This window comes from Silene latifolia, chromosome 11 (genome assembly GCF_048544455.1).
Source record: "Silene latifolia isolate original U9 population chromosome 11, ASM4854445v1, whole genome shotgun sequence".
Lineage (NCBI taxonomy): Eukaryota > Viridiplantae > Streptophyta > Magnoliopsida > Caryophyllales > Caryophyllaceae > Silene > Silene latifolia.
Window position 1 is genome coordinate 149,632,054 of NC_133536.1, and position 6,278 is coordinate 149,638,331.

Below are 6,278 nucleotides of genomic sequence, written 5' to 3' on the forward strand. Positions count from 1 at the left end.
ATCCCACAAAATCCACCTACAATGCCTAAATTCTCGTCACACTCTATACCCACCGAGGAGAATCTACCAAATGGTACTCCTACCCCGCAACATCTCACCGGTAATTTTATTGCCAAGTCCGCCTTCATCCAACTAGTTGAGAGGAGCCAATTCGGGGGAATGCCTAGTGAGGACCCGCATTCTCATATGGAAACGTTTTGCGATTATTGTGATGCTATCTCTCAAACGCGCGTGACTCAAGACCAAATAAGATGGGTCTTATTTCCTTTTTCGTTAATCGACACCGCAAAGCAATGGTTAAAGGGCCTTGATAAGGCCACCCTTGGAATATATTCTTGGAAGAAGTTAGCTCTAGCTTTCTACAAAAAATTCTACCCACCGGAAAAGACTAACATGCTAAGAGCTCAAATTTCGGGTTTTAAGCAAAGGGATGAAGAATCTTTGTATGAAGCTTGGGAGCGGTTCAAAGGTATTTGTCGCTCATGTCCTCACCATGGACTTAGCGAATGGTTTTTAGTGCAACAATTTTGGAATGGTTTATATGAAGATTCAAAGAACATTCTCAATATGGGATCAAATGGAATGTTCACCGAAGTTGATGACAATCAAACATGGAACAAGATTGAGGAAATGGCGGTCCATAATTCACAATATAGTAGGCCTCGCAAGGCTACTAGAGGAGGAAAGCATGAAGTGGACTCCGTTACTCAATTGGGTGCTCAACTTAGTGCTCACATTGACACAATCAACTTGAAATTTGAACAAGCTATGGCTAGACTTGAGGAAAACTCAAAATCATCAAAGCATCATGTCAATGCCATGACGGCATCCTCATCAATCCCAAGTGGGATATGTGAGAATTGTGGAACTTTGGGTCATGACCCAAGTGAATGTAGGGGAACAAATGAACAAGTTAATGCTTTCCAAGCTTACAAAAGTGGTACCCCTTATTCAAATTTTTACAATGAAAACACCAAGTTCCATCCAAATCTCTCATACAAAAGCCAAAATGTTCAAAACCCTCAAACAACATACACTCCACCACCCATGAGAAATCAAAATCAAAGACCCTTTTACAATCAAAACCAAGGTTACCAAAATCAAAATCCATACAATCACCAAAATGACCAAGGTTTTGATGTCCAAAAAGCGGTCCTCCAAATGCAAAAGAATCAACAAGAATTTTTCACTCAAATGCAAAAAGATAGCCAAGCAAAGGATACCACCATCAACAACATTCTAGCTCACACCAAGATGTTGGAAACACAATTGACTCAACTAGCATCTTCAAGCTCACAAAGACAAAAGGGGCAATTACCACCTCAAAGTAATCCCCTAGACATGAAACGGTTAGTGCCATTCACTTGAGAAGTGGTACAAGATATGAGGCAATCAAGGAGCAAGTTGAGGATGAAGTTGTGAAAGCTAGTGAGAATGAAGTTGTTGTGCAAGGTCCCAAAGAAGGGGAACCATCAAAAGAAGAAAGTTCAAAGAAAAATGAAGACAAGGCCAAAGAAAAGGAGCCCATTGTGATTAGACTTCCTTTTCCAAGTCGTCAAGCCAAGCCCAAATTTGATGATCAACTTGGAAAGTTCATGGAGATTGTGAAGAACTTAGAAGTCTCAATTCCTTTCACGGAATTAATCAATCACGTACCGGCCTATGCAAAGTACATGAAAGATATCCTCACAAAGAAGAAGTCGATCCGGAAACTTGAGACTATCGCCTTCACTAAGGTGAGTAGTGCAATACTTCAAGGGAGTTCACCTCCAAAGTTAAAGGATCCGGAAGCTTCTCAATACCGTGTACCATTGGCGACACAACGATCAACAAAGCCTTATGTGATCTAGGGGCTAGTGTGAGTGTCATGCCATACTCGGTAAGTAAAAGGTTGGGAATGGGATAGCTTAAATGCACCAATATCACTCTTCAAATGGCCGATAGATCGACGAAGACACCATTAGGGATATGGGAAGATGTCCCCGTGCGAATTGGGAAGTTTTTCATCCCGGTGGACTTTGTCATTGTTGATATGGAGGAAGATTCCAACATTCCAATCATCTTAGGAAGACCTTTCCTACACACCGCGGGTGCGGTGATTGATGTGAAACATGGAGAGCTCACTCTAGAAGTGGGAGATGAAAGCATAACTTTTAATCTTGACAAGACCATGAGAGCTCCTCGTTTACATGAGCCATGTTTCATGATTGATCATTATAGCCGGAAAGATGAAAGGAAGAAACCGGAACTCCAATGGAGGAAGAAAATTGAAGATGCTCCATTCAAAGAGCAAGTGAATTGTGACAAGGAGAGCTTGCAAAGCTCATCAAAATCAACCAAGGAAGAAGAAGATGGCCTCATTGGCCAAGAGAAGAAATTGGGAGAGTTGTCTCCATCTAAGCAAGAGATTTTCAATGATCAACTCAATGAAGTTTGTGGTCTTTGGGACGACGAATTTGAAGGGATCTTTAATCCCTACATTGGGCATGCCATCGATCATGATCAACAACAAGGGGCACGGTCTATTGAGGACCTCTACCATAACAATGAACAAGCTTTTGACTACTTCTTCAAGGTGTTGAGCAACATCAACAACACCTTGAACATGCCCCCTTGACATCTCATCAAGAATGAGAGTTTGGTGGAGTCCTCCCTAAACCACCACTTGTAAATATTTCTAACTCCCTAACTTACTTTTCAATTTTTGTATTGCATTTTTGTCATTTTTGGATTTTATTTACTTTGATCAAAATAATTGTCATGAAAAGAGAGAAGTGAGGGAGGGACTAACAATTTTAATTGATGTGTAGTGCTTTACCTTAGTGTGGGGATGGGAATTGCCTAGGCTATTCATGCCTTGGTAGTGCCCCCACAATGAAGAACACAAGATTTGAAAGAAAGAAAGAAAGAATGATAAGGGATTGCGTTTGTGCACGGGTGGAGCTGAACACGTGTACAACGAGAAAGAATCCGAGCGGATTCCCCGATAATCCGCCCGTCTGCGCAAAAAAATCCAAGCGTCCTGCTGAGAAGACGCCCGTCCTGGGCTGAGCTGAAATTGCAAATTTCTTGCCTGTTAAAGAATCCGAGCGGATTTCTGGAAAGACGCCCGTCTCACAGAATCCGTCCGTCTTTTATACAAGACGCCCGTCTTGAAGCTGAAGAAAACAAAGAAATTTCTCTGGACTGAAATCCGTCCGTCCTGCACAAAATCCGCCCGTCCCTAAAAAAGAATCCGAGCGGATTCCCTAGAATCCGCCCGTCTCTAGGCGGGATTTTGAAAATTTTGAAGCTGCAGAATCCGCACGGATTGCGCCCAATCCGCACGGATTGTCCCTGCGTTTTGAAATTGTCGACTTCTTTATAACCCACCCCACCTTCATTCATTCATTCATTCATTCACAAACACTACCCACAACATCAAAACCCTCATCCTCTCCATCACAAAAACAAAAACCCTCAACAAAATCCACCAAAATCAAATCAAACCATCCTTCAAACAACAAATCAATCACTCCATCTTCAATAACAATCAAAACCAAGAACAAATTCTTCAACCTTTGAGTCGATTTTTGATTTCATAAAGGCAAAGCCTTTCACCTTCAAATCGATTTGGGCATTCTACAAATTGAAGATTTTTGATTCTTTTCTTGGTTAGTTCATCAAATGGCAAGGACAAAGGGTGCAACAAAGGCAACAAAAGAACCAAAAGCAAAGGCTCTCTCTCAAAGGCAAAAAGCTCTCCAAACAAAGAAAGCTTTGGCAATGGTGGTATCAACACCAAATTTGGAAGTGCAACAACAACAACAACAAACTTCTATGGGAGCATCACCTTCTACTCCAGTAATCGATCAACTCTTGCATTATCCGGAGGTAACTTTTATTTCTGATACCCATAGAAAGACATTTGCCAAGTTTGCTATGAAATCAATTCAATCCACCAAATTCATATGTAAAGATGCTTTGGAGAAATTGGGTGTTCTTGAACAAACAAAAGCCTTTTTCAATGCCATGGGTTTGAAGAAATTGTTTGAAACAAAGGAAGTAACATACCCCTCCCTTGTCTTGGAATTCTTAAGTTCTTTAAAAGTGACAAAAGTTGAAAATAGGGAAAATCTTGAGTTTCGTCTAGCTAACACTAGTAGACGCATTACCTTTTCGGAATTGGGTGAAATTTTGGGTCTTAGCGATGAAAAGAAATATCATAAGCAATATGGGAAGTATGACCCCGAGCCTCTTTGGGAGGCAATCTCCGGGAAGAAATTTGATGATTTTCATGCTTGTCGTGCTCTTTTGGTCCATCATCCGGGCATAAGAGTATGGCACAAAGTTGTGGGAAATACCATAATTGCTAGGAAAGACACCAATCATTTCACAAGACTTGATTTTATTCTCCTTGAATCGGCTTTGAATATTGGAAGAATTCATACCAAGCCTTACAATTCTTTGAGACTATTGGTTGATAGATGGCTCCATGTAGATAGTGGGAAGAAGGGTACAATCGTTATTGTTAATGGCGGCCTAGTCACGGTCCTCGCCAAGCACTTTGATCCTAATTTCAATAAGGATAGCAAGTACAAGGCTAAGGAAGGTGGCCATCTTATTGATATGTCTATCATGATTAACAAGTTCAAGTGGGTTGCTCACAATCCCCTTGACACCAAGTATGGGTGGCTTACTAGTGAGGCTCGATCATTCACTTTACCCGCGAAGATTTGTCGTCTAAGTGTCCACCGGACCAACTATCTACTTCCCCTATCCGAAGAGGCCGAGTACATCATTCAACAACAAAAGGGTGATCATGAAACCCCCTCCTCTTCCATTGTTATACCGCCTTACCCCCTTTGTGTATGAAGAGTTCAAACCGCAAGGAGTTGAAATTGGGAAAGACTATGTCACTCTTCTCATGCAAGCAATGCACAAGCAAGCTTATGAAGATCGGAAGAATGCATATTTGGCTCAATATCCTCCCCTCCTACATCTAGCTAGGCAAGGACTCCTTGATCCATCTTGTCCTTTGCCTAGTTGGGCGGATAAAGAAGCCTTGTTTCCGGGTGCATCTAGGGACGTGGTAAAAGACAATGAGGTTGTTGGAAATGATGAGGAGATTGATGATAATATTGAGGAAGAAGCAAGTGGAGATGGAGAAAGAGATGGTGAAGATGATGATGAGCAAGATAATGAAGAAAGTGATAAAGAAAGTGCCAAGGAAAGTGGCAATGTGACCACTTCTCATGAGGGAAGTGATGATGATAATATCATGATGGAAGACTAGCCTTGGAGACTCCTACACTCCCATGGTTTGTCTATATCTCTTTGTATTTTATTTCATTTTGATCATTGTTGGTTTAGTCCTAGCAACATCAAAGGACTCACACCTCGGTTCCATTGAGGTGTTCTTACTTTTTGTTCCCATTTTTGTAAAATCCAAAATGACAATCTAGTTTCATGCATAGCATAGTGTGTGCATGAACTACCCCAATGCTTTGACATTAGCAATAGTGTCTTATTTGGTTTGGGGAAGTTGATGCATACACAACGGGAGGTAATCTAAATTATCCTCTCCGTCATAACAAAAACCATGCATCATGTAGTATAGCTTAGTGTAGAATTGCATTTAGTATAGAAATCATGCATCATTTTTGCATAATTTCCATCATTTTGGCCATTGAGGACAATGCCCATATTAGTGTGGGGATGGGAATTCTAACACTTAACTTTTATTCAAAAACCATAAAAATTGAAAAATTTCAAAAAACAAAAAAATTGAAAAAATTGAAAAACCAAAAACAAGTTCATTTCCTTTGTATATATTGTCTTGTATATATTGTGTTTGTTTTGTCCTTGTTCACTTTGATTGACTACGCCACATCCGAGACATGAGGATATTGAAGACCGCATGGTATGATCTTTCCAATCTCCTTTTTCCTCTTTATGTTAATGACTATGTGGCTTTATTTTGATTGATGCAGTAAAATAATGTGAACTTAGGACTTACATTTAGATTATATGTCATATTAGTTGGTAGAATCATTTGCATTAGGATGTGTATATGCTAGTTGCATCATGGCATGTAGTTTGCATGTTAGAAAAATTTTGCGAAACCGTCTACTTTGGAAGCTTGACAAGTGTATATAGGCCCTAGTAGATGCTTTTTATTCTTAAGACTTTGCTTGTTAGAATACTTGTAAAACACCCTAGGATGTGTCATGCTAGTATCCTTTGACCTATGGTTTAAGGTCTAGTCAAGAGTACCTTGTGGTGTGATAACTCCTTGG

The 6,278-nt window shown here is 40.4% G+C and overlaps 1 non-coding gene across 1 annotated transcript; it reads right to left on the minus strand.

Moving 5' to 3' along the window:
* Positions 1–393: 393 nt before the first annotated feature.
* On the minus strand, positions 394–500 carry LOC141616267 (small nucleolar RNA R71). Its single transcript, XR_012530622.1, has one exon. It is a non-coding gene; the product is annotated as a small nucleolar RNA R71 (small nucleolar RNA).
* Positions 501–6,278: the final 5,778 nt, after the last annotated feature.